Here is a 20,652-nt window from a genome sequence, read left to right on the forward strand (position 1 = left end):
GGCTTATTGCATGGTGCAACCAGGTTGAGCGCGGTAACCACAACGGATGATGAAGGACGTATTGGGGCAAAGAAGCCCACCTCCTCGCAGACGGAGATGGAGCGAGCAGCAGGGCTGCAGGCTGTGGTGGAGATAGCTAGAAAGGGGACTCCTCATTGGACCAAGGTTGGAGGTCTACAAACGGGTTGTCAGCCTCGGGGTCAGACACTTCGGGTTAAGGTAGTCTGGAACTCCCGTGGTGACCCACACACAGGGGATGATATTGTTTAGTAAAGAAGGCCAGACTGCGTAGCTTTGAGCGTGGGCCGGTGCTGGAGATCGAGTACCGCTGTTCATATTGACTGGTTAGGGCACTTCTGGTTGCAGGAGGTTGGTGGTCTAGTCGACCAGCCTCCACTACAAAACCAGAAGCAGAGCGTAACGCGCACAGCGAACTCACCGAAGGCAAGCCCATCTGCGCTCATCCGCACTCTTCCATCAACAGGAATCAGGAACTCTGCTCCTCAGACCCCAGAGCAAGAAGTAGGTCTCAAGAGAGTATATATCAGTAGCAACCTACTGAAGCTAAGAGGGCACCTACACGCTAGGTGTAAGCTCCTCAAGTAAACAGCGACCATTAACAACCTAGAGCGCCCTTTCGCATGCAGAGCCTGCAGGTTTCAGAGTAACATTATGGACCAAGTGTCAATCAAGCTGGGTAGTTGCCCTGATTTTGGATGGGCCGAAACAGCTATAGAAACCATATCCATCTTTAAAGAGACAGGAACGGAGACATGTAAAATCCACAAATTTTCCAGACAAGAGTGGATAGGCTTTCTCTGTAATGTAAGATCAATTCCGAAACATGCTATAGAAATATAGGATTTTCTTGACTCAGAGAAACCGGATTTAGGTTTCCTGACTGAGACAGGGGTAAAACCTGGCTCCACTCCTGCAGTAACTATAGCACTCCCTGAGGAATATAAGATTCAAAGACTGGACAGACAGCCTATGGTGGGGGGAGGGATAGCTATTGTTTATAGAAACGAGGCCACGGTGAACATCTTGGAGCAACGGAGTAATGAATAAATGTAAATCTTAATATTCTGGTTAGATATAACCCCACAGCATTGTTGGAAGGGAATCTTAGTCTACCGTCCCCAGGGTCCCATTGGAGGTTTTTCATTGCAGCTGTTGCAATTGATAGCTCAGTATGTAATCTCCACGAAACAAATTCTCCTACTAGATTTTAACCCCTTCCCCGTGGGGCTAATTCCCCTGCTGTAGTGGGGGGAGAGGGGGCATGCTCAGCGCCATGGTGCTCATGATTAGCTTGGCTCATCATGCAGCACAGTGGCGCTGTGCTCATGATGAGCTGAGCTCGTAATGACCACGCCCGTTCCAATGGAATGCCCAGCACAGCAGGGGAATTATACCCACATGGGCTTGGCGCAACGGTCATGACGAGCTCAGCTCATCATGAGCGCAGCGTGACCGTGCCTCATGAGCACGGAACAGGTTAATGTGCACAGTGAGTGTGTGGAGTATACGGAGGCAGCGGCTCTTCTGACCGACCTCGCAGCATTAGGCATGACCAAGATCAATGAAGGCCCAACCCATTCAGCTGGACACACCTTAGATATTATTTTCTCAAACTCGCCCCATATCATTTGTGAAACTCCACGTCCCGTGAGCTGGTCTGACCATGCACTTGTTAATTTTCAGATTCAGGGACCTAGATATAATGAAAAGACTGGCCTTGATTCCAAACACTCATTTGGACAGTGGCACTAAAACACTCCAGAGGCTTTTTCAGCGACCTTTTCAGTGGCATGGGAGGGAAGACACAAAAAGGTAGAGGATAAACTAGCCTACTTCAATGCCTTGGCTAAAGCTGCAGTTCACCAACTAGCGCTGCTAAAAACCTTAAGGGGTAAGCCAAGGCAGGCTCAAGCAGCTTGGTACACCACTGACCTACACAGTGAGAAAGGCCGCTGCAAAAATCTGGAGAGGCAGTGAAGACGGACCCATAATTCAAGGGATAAATTAAAATATAGGACATCACTAGCCCAATATCACCAAAACATGAAAATAGCCTGGAAAGCTTCCATCACTCAGCAGTTAACCCAGGGAGGGAATGCCCCAAAAAGCCTTATTCCAGATCCTTAAATCTTTTACGAACCCCAAAGCGTATGATCTGCGATAACCTCCAACCCAAGCTCTATGTGACACTATAGAGAATTATTTTGAGCAGAAAATGTATCTGATTTATAACAAGACCAACACAGCCAATAATATGAAGTCAATCAGAACCTATGAGAACAGCCCCCACAAAAGGGGGAAGCCCTTGATGTGCTTCACCCGACTGACTGGGGAAGAAATGGAAACTTTATTACACACTGTAAAGTCTGGCTCTCCACGCAAGGTAATACCGGCCAAAATCTCAGCAGGCCTTGCTAAACAACTGTGTGCCCCAATTTGCTCCCTCCTGAATGCCTTATTAAAGGAAGGTCACTTACCATCAGAATGAAAAGGAGCACAGGTCATCCCATACCTCAAAAACACCAAGGCCTCCATTAAAGACCTTTCAAATTAGAGCCCAGTATCTGTTACTGAGCAAAATCTTAGAAAAACACATTAATAAACATATGTCAGCTTACGTTGAAGAGCACGGAGACAGCCCTGGTGGCAGTCACAGACAACATCAAGCTAGCACTAGATAGAGGGCAATCCACCTTGCTGCTGCTGTTAGAACTCTCGGCGGATTTCGACTCGGCCGATCACAAGATTTTGCTGAGGAGACTAGAGGAATCTGGCGTAAAAGGAGAGGCTTTGTGATGGATGACTAGCTTCATTTCAGACCGTTCCCAGACAGTCAACCTGGGACCAAATAGATCTAGGACCAAGAGGCTGGGCAAGGGAGTACCACAGGGCTCCTGTTGAAGCCCTACCCTATTTATTATCTATGTTGCTCTCCTGGCCCATCTCCTGAGGATGTACGATTCACACCAATATTGTATGCAGATGGCACCCAGCTTAACTTTTCTTTCCATAAATACTCTAAGACGGCCAGACCACCTTCTCCACCGGCATGCTAGCAATATCTCTGTGAATGTATAACAACTATCTACAATTGAATGCCTGGAAGACGGAGATTCTGCTCTTCGGAGAAGCAGCACCGATGTGGACGCCAGAATGGTGGCCAAGGGAGCTGGGTGTCCTGTCCGCCCCAACTTCATCAGTGAAAAATCTGGGGGTGCAAATTGAGCTGAGCCTGAACAGTAATGAGCAGGTGACCCATATGGTGGGCATATGTTTTCATGTGCTGAGTCTGTTGAGGCGAGTATTTCCTTCCCTTCCAGACCACACACAGAAGACTCTCATTCAGGCGCTAGTTTTGAGTCGACTGGACTACTGGAATGCTCAACTGATCTCGGCTCATGAGGCTTCACTAGATCGCTTACAGGTAGTCCAAAATACAGCGGCATGGCTGGTACTGAATGCACCGCACAGATCTCCGTCACTCCTGCTGCTGCAGAAACTTCACTGGCTGCCGGTAGGCAAACGCATAAAATGTAAGGTTTGCTGCATCATTCATAATGCAGTGTTTGGCAATGGTCCAGTATACCTTGCGGAGAAAATACAGCAATACAATCCCCTTAGGGACCTGCCATCTAGCTCTAAATCCCTCCTTAGAGTCCCCCATATTGACAAGTCTAGTTCAGGGGGAAAAGCTTTTTCGTATCTTGCCCCTCAACACTGGAATTCGCTCCCTATCACACTGAGGCAGTGCCCGGACTATTTTCAGTTTAGAAAATCTCTGAAAACACATTTGTTCTAGTCATTCCCATTGTGCCAGTATTCTCACATCAGTCCACGAGCATAGAGATAACCCTTTGGGGGAGATTCAGGCGCTATACAAACCTGAAATAAAATACATTTGCTACAGCTCATGATAGCTTTGCTAAGATAACAGTGCTGCGATCCCACTGGAGGTCTTCACCACGTTTGGTTTTGGCCTTCATTGCTTGACTTTGTAAGGGTGAAGTTTGGGCAGATGAGCGTTGCCAGAATGCCCTGGGGCCGGGGAGTTGGTTTTTGTTTGGGGTTGGTTACAGTCTTTTAGTCATGTCTTACATGTGGGTGGAAGTGCCTTGTTAATGGGTCCTGCTGTTTTGGGCGGGTGCCTGCGGGAGGGGGGGGGGGCGGGTGTTCGGACACATTGAGAAGCAATGGTGCAACTTGAGGTGAAAATATTTACCTGGAATATCAGAGGTATGGGATCCATGGCTAAGCTTTATAACATTTATAACTATTTGAAGCACCGGGGAGTGCAGATTGCTCTGTTGCAGGAGACTCCCTTGATACAAGAAGAGGTGGGCCGGTTGAGGAGACAATGGGGGGGGCAGGTTTATGCAAGTGGATATTCTGCATTTGCCCGGGGGGTATTAGTGTGGGTGCGCCCAGGGGTTCCCTTAGAGATGACTCATGCCCTGAAAGACGCTGCAGGATTGTTTGTGCTTGTTGCGGGTTGACTATTGGGTCAGGAAGTGATTATTTGCTGCTGTTACGCTCCTAATCATGACCAATTGACATATTTGACTTCCCTCTCGGCACACATAGCGGACATAGTGGTGTGGCAGATAGTGGTGAGGAGTGATTTTAATTGTGTGGCAAAAGTGCATCTGAGCTGTTCCCATCCCCCCCTGGCAGAAGCATAGATGCATGGGACAGCAGCGCGGTTACGAGGGTGGATGGCACTTTGGGACCTACACAACATATGGCGCTTGCAGCACAGCGGGAATAGGGAGTACTCTTACTATTCACACTTATATCAACTTCACACTCAGATCAACGCATTCTGGTTCTCACAAACAATTGGCTCCCTCGCTCATTCCACTGAATACCTAGGCCGTACATTTTCAGACCACAGTCCACTGTTGTTGACTCTCCCCCCTCTGAGTTGTAGACCCACGATACCTTTGTGGTGCCTTAGCCCGGTGGCTTTAGAGGATGCACCATTTGCGGAATCACTACGTGTGGCAGTGGATTCATACTTTACTGAGAATGCGGACACGCATCTACGGCCCTGGTTTAATGGGAGTCTTTTAATGTGGGGGTGTGGGGACACTATGGGGCAGACAGTATGGATACCGAGGGGGCTCCACCAAGAGCTTACAGGGATTGAGTGGGACCTGCGAACCCTAGAAGGTGCGCTGGGGCCGGAACCCAGAACCCATGAGCATCTGTTGGCTCAGCGCAAGAGGCATGATGTGGCTTTGGAGAGGCTTCGATCACATGAATATAGAGCATAAATGGACAGAGTGCAGAGCGAGGAGGGAAAAGATGGGCAATTATTGGCATGGCTTATTAGGCCAGAGTCTAGAGCATCATGCTTAATGTAACCCCAGATCACACTATTATAAATAACCTTGGAGATACATTTAGCATTATAAATTTGAAAAAGGGCCCTTTGGGTCTACTACCCAGTCTTGAGGCAAAGTTGAAAGCAATGGTAATGGCCCTAACAAAGTTCTCTTTCTTAAGACTTACCAGCGGGCTCCAATTCAAAGCTACATCAAACACTACTCCGAGGTAGGAAAAAAGTTCATTCTTAGGGACCGGCATGACCCCTATAAAAAATGTGTAAGGCTTAGCTGTGCGAGGGCCCAGTTGCATTATAAATGATTTACTACTAGTCACAATGAAATAACCAAGGCAGCCATGTTTCCATCCTCCCACATTACACAATAGACTGAGTCTACACCCTCTGAGTTAGGAATGTAAGCCATACGCTTGACTGTATGCTAAGACAGTACCTCAACCTCCATTGTGTAATATTTTTTACCAAGGGTATCCAAAATGTGTTCTACTGGGATCTGCAGTCATAAACTCACAAACCACCTGGAGTCCTGTCACAAGTCACCAGTCATACAACATGCACAGGACAAGCACACAGGGATGGCTGTGCAGCATGGTCTGGGCATTACACTCAAACAGAACTACAGATGTGGGTTCCATATCAAGCATACTTATTCCTGAACAGAAGAAAATTGGTTAATCCTATCACAAAAATTGTGTGCCACCCCAGTAGTTCATGTATATGATGTAGGATATAGACAGTAGTCCTATGTCGACTTAAGAGCACACTATGTGAGACCCTCCAGACCAATGAGGTGAGCCCTGGGTCTCAGAGCCATGATGAAGAGTAGTCCTCAGCATACATGTATGACTGCTGTGGTGCTAGGCTGAAAAAGTTATTACAGAAGGCATTTCTGAAGGTTAAAGATGACTGATCAATCCCAGAGGCAGAAATATAAATGTTGTGAACAATATGGTTTTTACTACTTGAATAATTAGGTATTTGTTACAACCCTGGAAGCAGGATCATGGTTTTCCTACATTTGCATTAGAGTTACACTATAGGATGTACAATGTATACAAAATGTTCAGTTTCATACAACAGACAATTCTGAAATTCATCGTCACAGGTAACTTACTTGTTCAAACTGTGTTCTGCTGGTGTGACACGAACAACACTCAATAATTAGACAAGACTCAGTATTTTTGTATGTCCATTGTTCTTACAAAATATTTTTTCCTATTTGTAGATCGAACTGTCATAGAGGACGGAGCACAGGCCTTTCCTTTCCCAGATGTAGCAGCTGAGGTAAAATGTCACCTATCATAACAAACTAGATTTAAATCAAACTCTTTGAGTGAAAAAGCATTGCAATCTTGAAAGTTTTTGGGATAACACATTTTAGTGGCAGTTAGCTTTCAAAAACTCATAGGTGGGTTTGTCTAGCAATTATTGTACACTTGAATCTACTCTTATTTGATAAGAAAACAATCTATTTTTTTCATACATGCAATTGTAAATGCACCTTTAGTAAAAAGGAGGGAGAAGTAAACATACATGTCTTGGAATTACTTGCAGTTGCCATTTAAGAGCAATGCATAAGAGGCACGATGTTTCTTCAGAATATTGTTGATTCTATTGCAGATTATACTACAACAATTACCTCTTTAATATATTTTCTATCAGAGAGGGAAAAAGTGCAAGCGCATTCAACTTGGATCACAACTATAATCCATGTCCCCTCTAATCTCTAAAGTACATCGAAGTCATTACCATTGTCGCCAGTCATTGGTCAGGCCACTCTTCAAGAACCCTGGCTAACTATTGCGATCCACTCATCGTTTCCATACAACCGTTAGGCCCTATTAAAAGGTTCGCCGAATAGGGTGGTGTATATATTTATCATGTGTGGTAAATGCCACTTCCTCAATGAAAGGGAGTTACCACATATGGAAAACACTAAGCATGGGCGTAAAATCCGTTCCGCTCACGGAATTTGCAGATTTTCGGCAAATTCGCAATCCGCGAACTCTCGCGAATTTGCCGAAAATTCGCAAATTCGCACGCAGCGGATTTTTTTGCTTGGTGATATAATATTGCAGCTCGCGGCGTTCACTTACTGACATTCAGCGTTTGCAGAGTTGTTTTTCTCCATATTGTGCGTGTGCTGAGCCATTTTGGATCTTGCTGCTGGATCCCGCGGGAGTTTGGTGACCGCGATTACGTCATCGCGGCTTGCCACCTTGCACAGCTCGCATCGCGAGAGTTCGCAATTGCGAACACGTAGATGCGGCGGGCAGCAACAATCTCGCACTCGCGAAATTGCAAAATTTGCAATTCTGTACAAGAAATCCACCAGCAAGCAGCATAAACCTACTGAAAATGATGATTTTTATCAGAATAACTCCTCAGGTTGACATTTGCCTGCACTTTTTTTGCAAGGAGTCCATTTTGGGGGGGGGGGGGAGGAAGTGCCCCACAGTTTTCAACTTCCTGTGCCTGTCCTGCAGGCTCCTCCCAGTGCTTTCTTCGTGTGCTGCTCACTTTCATTTGGATCTTGCACTGGAAGGATTACTTTTTGTGGATGCTGCTGGATATTTGGATTTGAGGCCTTTTTGACTTTCTTTGGATCACTTTTGGATTAGAAATCAAATTTCACAAGTAAGTTTGTTTGGGGCATTATAGTTGCTGCAACTACAATTTTGGAACTTTTTCAGAACAATAAATAACATATATTGTGGGTAGCCACAGTATCCAGTAGTACCAGGGTTAGTTATGGGTGCATGATACAACTGTTTTGTTGAATTTAAACCTGATTTAGGGCATGGATGGCATGGGATTGTGCTGATTTTTGTGTGTTTCTCGATTTTTTTGGCTGCTGTTGGGGCCTTTTGCCCAGGGGTAGTGAGTGGTGCATGGATTGAGTCTTTCTGTGGAGTCTCTTTAATGTAAACATCATGGAGGGCATGGATGGCATTGAATTGTGGTGATTTTTGTGTGTTTTTCGTTTTTTTGGGGTGTTGATGGGGACTGGCCATTTGGGTGGGGGGCATTTTGAGTGCTGGTACAGGCAGGCCCTGGCCATGTGCTGGGGGCCAGGGGCCATTTTGAAGGCAGGCAGTGTTCTCAGGCCTGCACCCATTTTGCCTAGCTTTCATCCAGTATGCCCAGGGGTAGTGACTGGTGCATGGGCCTAGTCTTTCTTTGGGGTGTCTTGAATTTAAACATCAATGAGAGCATGGATGGCATGGGATTGTGCTGATTTTTTTGTGTTTTTAGATTTGTTTGGCTGCTGTTGGGGCCTTTTGCCCAGGGGTAGTGAGTGGTGCATGGACTGAGTCTTTCTGTGGGGCCTCTTTAATGTAAACATCATGGAGGGCATGGATGGCACTGGATTGTGGTGATTTTTGTGTGTTTTTCCATTTTGTGGGGTGTTGATGGGGACTGGCCATGTGGGTGGGGGCCATTTTGAGAGCGGATACAGGCAGGCCCTGGCCATGTGCTGGGGGGCAAGGGGCCATTTTGAAGGCAGGCAGTGTTCTCAGGCCTGCACCCATTTTGCCTAGCTTTCATCCATTATGCCCAGGGGTAGTGAGTGGTGCATGGGCCTAGTCTTTCTGTGGGGTCTCTTTAATGTACACATCATGGAGGGCATGGATGGCATTGGATTGTGGTGATTTTTGTGTGTTTTTCGATTTTTTGGGGTGTTGATGGGGACTGGCCATATGGGTGGGGGCCATTTTGAGTGCTGGTACAGGCAGGCCTTGGCCATGTGCTGGGGGGCAAGGGGCCATTTTGAAGGCAGGCAGTGTTCTCAGGCCTGCACCCATTTTGCCTAGCTTTCATCCAGTATGCCCAGGGTTAGTGAGTGGTGCCTGGCCTAGTCTTTCTTTGGGGTGTCTTGAATTTAAACATCATTGAGAGCATGGATTGCATGGGATTGTACTGATTTGTGTGTGTTTTTTGATTTTTTGGGCTGCTGTTGGGGCCTTTTGCCCAGGGGTAGTGAGTGGTGCATGGACTGAGTCTTTCTGTGGGGTCTCTTTAATGTAAACATCATGGAGGGCATGGATGGCATTGGATTGTGGTGATTTTTGTGTGTTTTTCGATTTTTTGGGGTGTTGATGGGGACTGGCCATGTGGGTTTGGGCCATTTTGAGTGCTGGTACAGACAGGCCCTGGCCATGTGCTGGGGGGCAAGGGGACATTTGGAAGGCAGGCAGTGTTCTCAGGCCTGCACCCATTTTGCCTAGCTTTCATCCTTTATGCCCAGGGGTAGTGAGTGATGCATGGGCCTATTCTTTCTGTGGGGTGTCTTGAATTTAAACATCATGGAGGGCATGGATGGCATGGGGTTGTGCTGATTTTTGTGTGTTTTTCGATTTTTTTGGGGTGTTGATGGGGACTGGCCATGTGGGTTTGGGCCATTTTGAGTGCTGGTACAGGCAGGCCCTGGCCATGTGCTGGGGGGCAAGGGGCCATTTTGAAGGCAGGCAGTGTTCTCAGGCCTGCACCCATTTTGCCTAGCTTTCTTCCATTATGCCCAGGGGTAGTGAGTGGTGCATGGGCCTAGTCTTTCTGTGGGGTGTCTTGAATTTAAACATCATTGAGGGCATGGATGGCATGGGATTGTGCTGATTTGTGTGTGTTTTTCGGCTTTTTGGGGTGTATAACTGATGTTCCTCTGTCTTCCATCGCTTTTAGGTGCACAAGAGAACTACCAGTGCCAGGAAGAAGTCCTGCAGCGGTGTGTGCAGCATAACGTCACGCGACATCACGTGTGGCCACAGACAAGACAAGACTCCAACTTGTGCGGCCTGCTGTTCTGACATCTGAAGAAGATGGCCGCATAAAAAGTTCTCCGTAGCTCCTCTAGCAAGAAAGTTGCCAGTAAGGAGCAGAAGAAGCAAGTGGCGCCACTTACCAAGGAGACTGGTGTGCCGCCCGCTACATTTTTTGGGGAAAAAAAAGTACGCCTCCAGCAGCAGCGGGGTCTGCTGGGGACCAAGCTGGGAGCAGCACCCCCGCTCCATTGTGCTCAGTGCCACCACCACGCCAACTTAAGTCCAAGCCCGTGAGTGCTTTAGAGGCAGCCAGTATAGTTGTTCAATCACCATCGACCAGTGATGTTGGCTCATCACAAGAAAGTAGCAGCATCCCTCAATAAACATAGGTTGTTATACCTCATCTGACGAGTGTTCAACAACCACTGCCGCAACAACAACCACATGTGCAAGTACAAGCCCAAGGACATGTGGAAGGAGAGGCAGCGCAAGGAGATGCGCAAGCAGAGGTGCATGGAGCGGCACAAGTGCCCACAATAGTTGTTCCTCCCGAAGTAGGGGCACATCAGGAAATCGACATTCAAGCCGAGGTATCATTTGAGGAAGCCACCCCTCCTGATCATTCATTGTCTTCCAGATCCCTAGCAAGGAAAAGATCAAGGATGGTGTCTACATCTTCTTCAAGCCCCCTTCCTTCTGATGATATGGATCCAAATTGGGAACCACCACTGCCGCCTGAGAGTGAGGCACACCATGATCTGACAAAGGTAGCTAAGCGTAAAAGGAAGGTCCCCGAAACTCTTGTACTTATGGAGTGTGATGATGACGCTGAACAAGAAGTGGCGTATACTACTGCTGATGAAGACTCTCACAACGACAACGCAGTCATCATAAACGTCACTTCAGCGCCAGCGGGCATGCAGCAAATAGACATTTTTACCCTAGCCCGAAAAGCTGCTGAGCGTGATGTTGTCGACGAGGCAATGGGACCACCACCATTGCAGTTAACTAGTACACCACCATCTACCACTTCCATATTTTCTCACCAGAAGGGACCTCCATCCACCTCGACCTCCATTTCCTCAATTAGTTGTGCTGCAAGTGCACAACCTAGTAAAGTTCCGCAACACACATCCTCCACTTCATCTGGCATTAGCATGGCCAGTATCGCCTCCTCCGCCCCCCACAGACATTTGAAGTCCGCAGTTTGGGACTTCTTTAGTGTTAGCACAACAAGGGAAAACATAGCCATTTGTACCATTTGTAAGCTTGGAGTTAGTCGTGGTAAGCTTGGTACCAACTATGGTACCGGAGACCAGAGAGGTCATCTTGAGAGGCAGCACACTGTCAAATGGCATGCGCACCTAAAGGAGATCAAGGAAGCCCGAATTGCAAGTCAACAAACTGTATCCGTTGATGCTTCATCTGATGATGACGAGGAGGAAGAAGCGGCAAACATTTCTTCACTTACACCCAGTACCCCTGTCAGCAGCACACCCTCTGCAAGATTTATGAGCCACACTAAGAGTGTGGGAGAGAGTGAGACACCAATGCGAAAAAGTTCATCATCACCGAGCGTAACTGGGTCGAAGAAGTCATCATCATCATCCCGTAAAATGGTCCAGCCCACCATTAGAAGCATGTTGTTTTCAGATGCGCCATTTGAACGCAATCACCCAATGACACGTCTGTATAACACTAAGCTGGCTAAAATGCTAGCGCTGGACCTTCTCCCTTTTTCTTTTGTGGAAGGGGTTAGTTTTCTTGAATTAGTGGCAACGCTCTGCCCTAAATGGAAGGTTCCTAACCGGTTTTATTTTGCCAGAGGTGCGGTTCCAGCACTACATGAAGATGTGCTGGAGGTGATTGGGGCAGCTTTGCAGAAGAGTGCTGTTCACACTATACATCTGACAACAGACGTGTGGACCAGTTGCCATGGCGTTGATTACATGTGCATCACTGCACACTGGGTCTCTTTTTCAGGGGTTACAGCAAAGCTAAGGGCAGGTGTTGACACGGACAACGTTTTTAAAGCTGCTCGGAAACATGCAACACTAGCCATGTTTGGCATGGAGAAAAGTCATACAGGAGAAAACATTTTGCAGGAGTTTATCATAAAGGTCTTTCAATGGCTGTCCCCAATAAAACGCAAGATTGGTTATGTTTCCATGGATAATGGCGCCAATGTAGTTAAGGCCATGGATATGGGTAACTATTTCCGAGTGCCGTGTTTGGCGCACTGTATAAACCTGGTTGTTAAAAAATTCTTGAGTGAAGAAAGTCCAGTGTGCGAGTTACTGACCACCTGCCGAAGAATGTGCACACATTTCAACCATTCTTTTAAGGCCCGGAAGTATCTGAGGGGCCTGCTACATGAACGTAAACTGCCAGTGAAAGCGCTCATCCAGGAGGAGGCAACACGTTGGAACTCAACCTTCTACATGCTTGAGCGTCTTTATGAGCAGTGTGCGGTAGTCGATCAGTATTTCTTTACACAGGGTGCAGCTATGAAGGACCTGAGGATACAGGTGGAGCAATGGAAGCTAGTTCAAAGCCTGACAGACATGCTTCGTCCTTTTGAGGTCTTCACGCGTGCAGTCAGCAGGGAGGACTGTAATTTGGGAAAAGCTATCCCATTGTTGCGCATGCTAGAGCACCAACTGAAGGCGGTGTCTTCTACGTTTCAAAAAGATGAAAAAAAGAAAGAAGCTTTTCATTTGGCGGAGAAAATATTAGAGTGCCTACTTTGCGATGAACATCTTCAAAAGAACCACACAGAACAGTATTACATTTGTGCTACTATTCTGGTCCACGGTACAAAAAGGCACTGGCAGGCAGAGTATTATTTCCTTTTGATGACGCAGAAGTTACAATGTACAAACGTTGGCTAGCTGTGTCAGCCACTCGGTTTGAAAGAGAACGGCAGGAAATTGAAGGAAAAGGCAGTACATCAGCATCAGCAGGCCATCCGCAGTCAAAAGAATCCACTTCTGCATCTGTGGCTTTGGCAGAATTGAGTGATTTTCCCTCTCAGCCGTTAAAGACACCAGCAACAGGATCATCTGCACCAGACACAACAGTAACATAGTGTGAAGAAGAGGATTGGCTAACTCAGCTTGGGTTTGCTTCTCAAAAGGTCCCAGCAAAAAGTAAGCAAAGTGGAGGAACCCTGGAGAACCTTGAGTCGATGGTGCAGGACTATCTGAACGACTCGACAGAGGTCTATGTTCATGATGACCCATTGGTGTATTGGCATGGGAAAAAAGAATTGTGACCAGAGATCTCCAACCTGGCTATAAATTACTTGTCTTGCCCACTCGCAAGCGTGTCTTCTGAACGTGTTTCAGTGCTGCTGGTGGCATTGTAACTTGCAAAAGGACCCACCTCTCGCCCAAAAATGTGGAGAGGTTAAAAACGATCAAGATGAATCAGCACCTCATACCACCAGATTACAAAATACGAGAATACATGCAGGAAGAAGACGAGCAGGACACCAACTTAGATGAGGGAAGTTCTTCTCTGTTAGGTGACCTACTCCCGCCTGAATTCGCAGAGTATGAGGACGAACTCTTCTTCCCTGACACCGAGCCCTGAAAATGAGTCAATTAATCAATAACTTTCTTTTTCGTCCTTATTCACTTTTATTCCTGTGTGTCTGTCTTTCTTAATTTTGCAAAATCTATATAAAAAAAACTTTAATCACCTAATCACAAAAACAACCCCATCAGCAGAACTGTCTTCACTTATTTGCTTATTGATTTGAAGGTGCCGCAGTCTGCATTCCTTAGGTTCACAAGTTCACAAGAACATGCTCCTCTTTCCTCCTCCTCCGGACTCCTATTTCCCTCAAAGCAGATGGCTGGATTACGCCCAATGAAGAAAGACTCTGCACTTGTGGGGGTGTTCTACTTCTTTGCGGGTGAGTTGACAGGTCTGGGGCCATTGCTGGGAGGGTCTAATACCGGATAAAAGTGGTTTGGAGAAAATCGGAGCAGAAAAAGATTTTGCGCTTTTGATCACTTGCCTGTCTTTGGGGTGCTGCTTGGCGGGCTTTTAGGTTGTTGTGGGTGGGTTTTGGGGTCTGGGAGCACTGCTGGCACAGTCTAATGTGGATTGCATTTGTTTTTCAGGAAATCCATGGTGGAAAAGGGGAGTTAGGGCCTAGCTGCACAGCGCGCTTGGACAGAATTCCAGGTAGTAGGCCCATTTTTGCTTTTTGCCAGTTTGGGGGTGTTCTGCTTTTTTGCGGGTGGCTGCAGGGGTCTGTGGCCATTGCTGGGAATGTCTAATAACGGATCAAAGTGGTTTGGACAAAATAAGAGGTGAAATTATTTTTGCATTTTTGCTGACTTGCTTGTCTTTGAGGTGCTGTTTGGGGGTGGTCCGGATGTTTGTGGGTGGGTTTTGGGGTCTGGGAGCAATGCTGGGTATGGATACTTTTGATTGCAAGAGGTTTGAAGCAAATCCATGGTGGCAAAGGGGAGTTAGGGCCTAGCTGCAGAGCGCGCACTGAGTGATTTTGGAAATTTGCCTGAAAATTATTAAGTCCCCATTTTTGTAGTTTTGCTTATTGGCTGTTTGGGGGTCTTTTACTTGTTTCCGCCTGGGTTTGCGGGTCTGGGGCCATTGCTGGGAAGGTCTAATACCGGATAAAAGTGGTTTGGACAAAATCGGAGGAAAAATGTCTTTGCGTTTTTGCTGACTTGCTTGTCTTTAAGGTGCTGTTTGGGGAGGTTCCGGGTGTTTGTGGGTGGGTTTTGGAGTCTGGGAGCACTGCTGGCACAGTCTAATGTTGATTGCATTTGTTTTCCAGGACATCCATGGTGGAAAAGTGGAGTTATGACCTAGCTGCACAGCGCGTTTGGACAGAATTGAAAGAAGGCCAAAAATATTCTAAGCATGAGATTTTCCATTTTTGCTTTTTGCCTGTATGGGGGTGTTCTGCTTTTTTGTGGGTGGGTTGGCAGGTCTTGGGGCATTGCTGGGAAGGTCTAATACAGGATAAAAGTGGTTTGGAGAAAATCCATGCTGAAAAGCGTTTTGGCACATTAACTAAGGGCTCGTTAGGGTTAGCACTAGCAGCAGGATTGCATGTGTTTCGGGGTGTTCTAGATTTTTGCAACTGAGTTCTGGGGTCTTAGAGCACTCGTGGTAATGTGTAATTTTGGTTGCAAGTGGTTTGAAGAAAATCCATGGTGGGAAAGAGGGGGATTTGGCCTAGTTAAAGAAAGCGTTTGCCACTATTCTTAAATTAGGGCTCGTTAGGGTTAGCAGTATTGTATTGCATGTGTTTGGGTGGGGGGCTGTTTGTGGGGGGGTTTGCGAGTCTTGGAGCGATGCTGGGTATGGATACTTTTGCTTGCTTGCAAGTGGCTTGAATACAATCCACGGTGGGTAAGGGGGATTTGGGTCTACTTTACTTTCAAAGTACGTTTTGTCACCATTTTCTACTAGGCCTCGTTTTTTGAGATCTGATTGGGGGTCTTCTACATTTTTGCAACTGGGTTTAGTAAGGGTCTGGGAGCACTGCTGGGAAGGTCTAATTTTGTTCTAAAACACAGTTTACAGTACACCTAGCTTGAGGGGAAAGATCCGCTAAATTAATTCACCCATACTTATTTATCCTTCAAAAGGAGACTCAGACAGAGTACGCACTTTCAAAAATATTGTACTGTCTATTAGCAAACTCAAAGTGTGACTTTTTGCACTACACAGCGTACATACCTTATATTTATTTGTCAGTGGTGTTCTAATATCACTTCCTGTTTTTCCATCAATAATTGCAGGCCGGGTTTCTGCCTTTGCAATGGGAAAAGGATGAAGTCAGGCTTCACATTAGCGAGCCGCAATTCAGCATCCGCCAGGCAGGCAGTGGACAGGGTGTCTTCTGGTCACCAACATTGATGGACGGAGCGTCAGATGGAATGGAGGTGTCCCGCTAATAAGAGGAATGGTTGGATGCATCTTACAACTTCCCAAATTCAACAGGACAACTACAACAACATACAGATACAGTATCCATTCTTTTCTAATTATCTTTTAAGTAATGTTATTGCTGTGAACTTCTATGAGTGTGACTCTGCATTTCTTTGATCTCTGCTTCTAAATTCATCCCTACAGCCATTGTATAGGTTTTACTTCTGCTATTTTTCAAACCTAATTTAATGTACAAAGTGTTTCTCTGAGTGCAGAGATAGGCAAGTGAAAACGCATAATTATTACTGCAGCCCTGTACTGTCGCATTCTTTCATTCACGGTTGTCGAAAGTACTACTTACTTTTAAGTAACCATGCATGCAGTAGTGCATGCACTTCCTTTATGTCACTTAAACGATTTATGGTTAACTTTGTACCCAAAGATTTGTTTATCTTCAATTATTGTTTGTCCATGCTGTGCTTTTTTTTTCTTCTCTCAACAAAACTTTCCCAAAAACCCCCATTCCCAGCCATTTTCCAAACCCTAACCCTCTTCCCCCGGGCTGTGTGGTTTTGATTGATGTGTGACTAAATGACAGCAATAATTCCACACACTTGCTGGGGAGGACAAGGTCATAGCAACAGGCTGGTGAAGGAATCTGAGGATATATTCTTACTCAGCTTGACACTGAGTCACTATTGGCAAATGAAAGCAGATTTTCATGTGCGCCATCAACTTGATTGGTTATCAAGAACATCCTCCTCCTAGACGTGGCAAATTATTACGCTGCTGTGTCCTTCACCTTCAGTACTATTTCTTGTAGTAGTAGCCAATGTCAAAGAAATTCAACGCAAGTACTCGTTATACTTTCAATACTTTACCATTTGTTAGGCTACATTGTGGCACTGTTCTAGTGTACTGTCACCTGCTATATTCTCTATTGTACCGTTCTAATGCTACGGTAAGGACAAACAAGGTTTCATTTTCTTTTTTTTCAGATGCTGCAGCTGCCACTGTGTAACACCACAACAACAAACAGAACAAAAGAGGCGCCATGGTGTGGCGTATATTAACAACGTGACGCATATGCGAGATGCATCACGTTGTAAAGCCCTGCGCCATCAGGGGGCGTTCTGGTGCAAGGAAGGGCGTTCCTGCGCAGGAACGCATCCTAAAAGATTTCAATCAGTCACTTTTAGGACAATGATGCGTGAATGAAACCCTGCGCCTGCTTGAAGCAGACGTATGGCTTGACGCAGCATTGGGGAGATAGGGCACCCCAGAGCATTGATGGAGCTGTGCCATCGTTGCGATGCAACTCCAGAAATGCGCCGCCTTTACGGCACGGATGAGTAACGCTTCAGTGACGTTTTGGGCCCATGGTGCGCCGCATTGTAAATACGACGCACCATGGGTGGTGGTGGCGTGGCGCACAATTACTGGCGCATCCCTGCTACTGACCCTTAGTGTCTAGCATTACGCAGTTCTTTAAACTACACTCATACATAATTTATCAGGCCAATGAAATTAACACAAAATCGAAAACAAATAAGCATAGTAGTAACGCTACTGAGAAGGAGAGCAGAGCACCTGAAATGCACAGAAGATTTTGAAATATAATTTACCTACAATCTAATCGGCTGCATTATTGCTCTTGGTAAAAAACAAAAATTTGCAATATAATAACACAGAGAGCAGGAGAAAACAGAGTAGTGATGAAATAGCTACTACTACTCACCAAGCCAGGGGATCTCGAGGCCGAGCAGGTCGACCAAGTCGCGTTCCCGGTCCAGGAGATCCAACGGTGGGTGGCCTGGTCGTAGGTGCGCCGGACCCGAGAGTGTTGATACATGGCCCGGCACACCTTCTCCCACCGCTTCCGGCGCTCCCTGATCCCGTAGCCGCTAGCGATCTTGCCGCCTGCCATGATGGTCCTGGGGAGGCGGCGCTGGACATAAAACACTAGTGCGGCCACCTCCTCCGCGCTAAAGATCTACCGGGCTGTGACTTGCTCCCCCCTCAAACGCCCGCACGGGAGCCGGGCACGGGGTGCGGGACCCTTTCCCTTCTCAGGCTTCTTCCCGGCTCCCTTTACCATGGTCTGGGAAGAAAGGAAGGTAAATAAGAAATAAGAAATAGGATAGGGAAGAAGAAAAGAAAAGAGTTTAAAAAAGTAGTTTAAAATTAACCAAAAGTAGCAGAAAACACAAAAATATAGAGCTAGAAAAATAGAGCGATAGATAATGAGTAAAATAGATCAAAAAAAATTCAAACAAGCAAAGGATGGCAGAGATTGACAGAGAATACAGAAAGCATGCCCAGAACCATAGCAATGAATGAAAAACGAGATGGCCGTGCCCGTTCACGACAGCGTGGGTGAGTTTGCGCGAGATTTCCCTCGCGATCACACGCAAACTTGTACTAGCGAGCCGCACACTTTGCAAGATTAAACATAGCGCCCGGAAACGGAAATACGTCACGCAAACAAGATGGCCGCGCCCATGTACGACCGCGAGGGTAACTTTGCGCTGTTGTGCTACAAGTGGCTCGCTAAAACGCACAAAACCACGTGAACTTACACGCCGCAAAAAAACTAATCGCATATTCGCACAAATTCGCGGCTTCCGAATTCGATCTCGTGCAAATTCGCGCCCAGGGAATCCCGCGAAATTGCAGAAAAACGATTTTTGCAAAACTGAAAGCACTCAGCAGGTGCAAAAGCTCAAACTCATCAATCAATCAATCAATCAGGAGTTTGTTAAAGCGCAACTACTCACCCGTAAGGGTCTCATCATTAGTAACCATTCCCTGTAGTGCTTCCTGAGGGGCCCCTCCAGAGTTCAGTTGCCTACTTGAAACTATTCTATGACCCTGCTCTGACCCTCACAGCAGGCTCAGAGAATAGCTACAAGTATACCACAAAGGTTCTGTTAAGAAAATTACACTGTAACAGAAAGCAATTACAGATAAGGAAGCAGGTGCCAGACTGGAAGTTCAAATTCAGTGACACATTAATCAACCCCTAATTCATTCATGTCAGTTGAGGCAGGGCAGGTGTGCTTTTCCCCCCATAATCTACAGTGATGAACCAGAGGGTGGCAGTGATGTACCAGAGGGTGGCATGGGTGAGACAGAGGGTGGCAGTGGTGAAACAGAGGGTGCTGTGATGAACCAGATGTAGAAACAACATGGTCACGACCGTTGCAACCCGACAAGTAAGTTCGCGTTTGCGAACTGGTAAAAAACCCTCACGAACTGGCAGAATCCCTTGCAAACACAAAAAAATCCGCAAATTTACGAAAGTTCGCGGATTTTGCGAATTGCGAATATGCGAATACGCAAATTTGCGAAGCGCGAATTCGCAAAATTCACCCATGCTTAGAAAACACTTCCTAAGCGAGTTTTCAACTAGAAAGTTAGACATCATGTGCTGAATCTGTTTCCCCCACACAGAATTCTCCATGCTTTACCTTTTTTCGGGGCATTTTTTCCAAACAATTTCCCCAGAATTGATCATGGGGAATCTTTCGGGATAAAACTGCGACGGTGTGATATTTATCACACAACTCATAATTCCACACCCTGTGCAAACTCGTAATTGGACAGGGATCAGAACTGGTAATGAAGACCTAATAGATTAGCATTATGTAATGGATATGGTGTGCGACGAGGCCGTAATGCAAAATCATTGTATTTAAAGAGGAGGACAGGGGTACACTATACAGATAGTGGTCGCATTGGATGACATGGGATGAGCAGGAGAGGATCAAGCGTTCTCGGAGAAGCAGTAGTTCGCTTATGGCTGCCAAAGTGGGACATATGCTGGTCCCATAAGTGAAAAGTATCAGTCCTTGCAAAGGTATGAATCCTAATCATCCCTCAAGCCAAGAGTGAATCTGTCAGGTGTCTTAGGCCTTCTTTACAAGACGGTTGGAATAGAACGGGCTGTTTACCCTATGTGGTAACTACCAATACCCCAAGGTGAGGTTTACGATGTATGGATAATACCACATATTCAAAGTTTGTGAATTTAGATTGAGCCGGATCATGCACGAATCAGTATTTATCACACAAAATTCCACATAGGCAATAGAATTAACTGGTAATGGGACATTGGTGGAATATCTCACCTATGTCCAGAACCTGCAATGCCACCACTGGATGCTTATATACCTACACCCACACTGACGTTTCAGCCTTTGCTCCTCGTTTTTTGCTGCAGTGCTCCTGTGCTCATTTCAGATGTTTGTGCCTGTGAAATCACATAAACACAAGTGTTTTAGTTCACAACTAGACATAATGTCAGCAAAGCCATAGCCTGCTTCTTCAGATGCAGAATGAAATGATAATATAGTCACCAGACACCAATGCTCAGTCTCAGGATTGCCATGATTGGGGCACAGTGCTGCTGTCCTAGACGGCTGGATCTATAAGCAGACTCAGCTGGGTAGCCTTCAGTCACAGCGCTGACTCCCAATGATTTCTTCTCTGTATTGCATCCCAGAATTTTCTCCTTCTTGTCATTCTCTTAGATCCTCTGCATCTTCTCATGTAGAATATCACTACCTTTCTTTCTGTTCTTTTCCCTTTCTGTACCTCTGCCTTGTCCGA

The sequence above is a fragment of the Lissotriton vulgaris genome, chromosome 3_1 (genome assembly GCF_964263255.1).
Source record: "Lissotriton vulgaris chromosome 3_1, aLisVul1.2, whole genome shotgun sequence".
Classification (NCBI taxonomy): Eukaryota; Metazoa; Chordata; class Amphibia; order Caudata; family Salamandridae; genus Lissotriton; species Lissotriton vulgaris.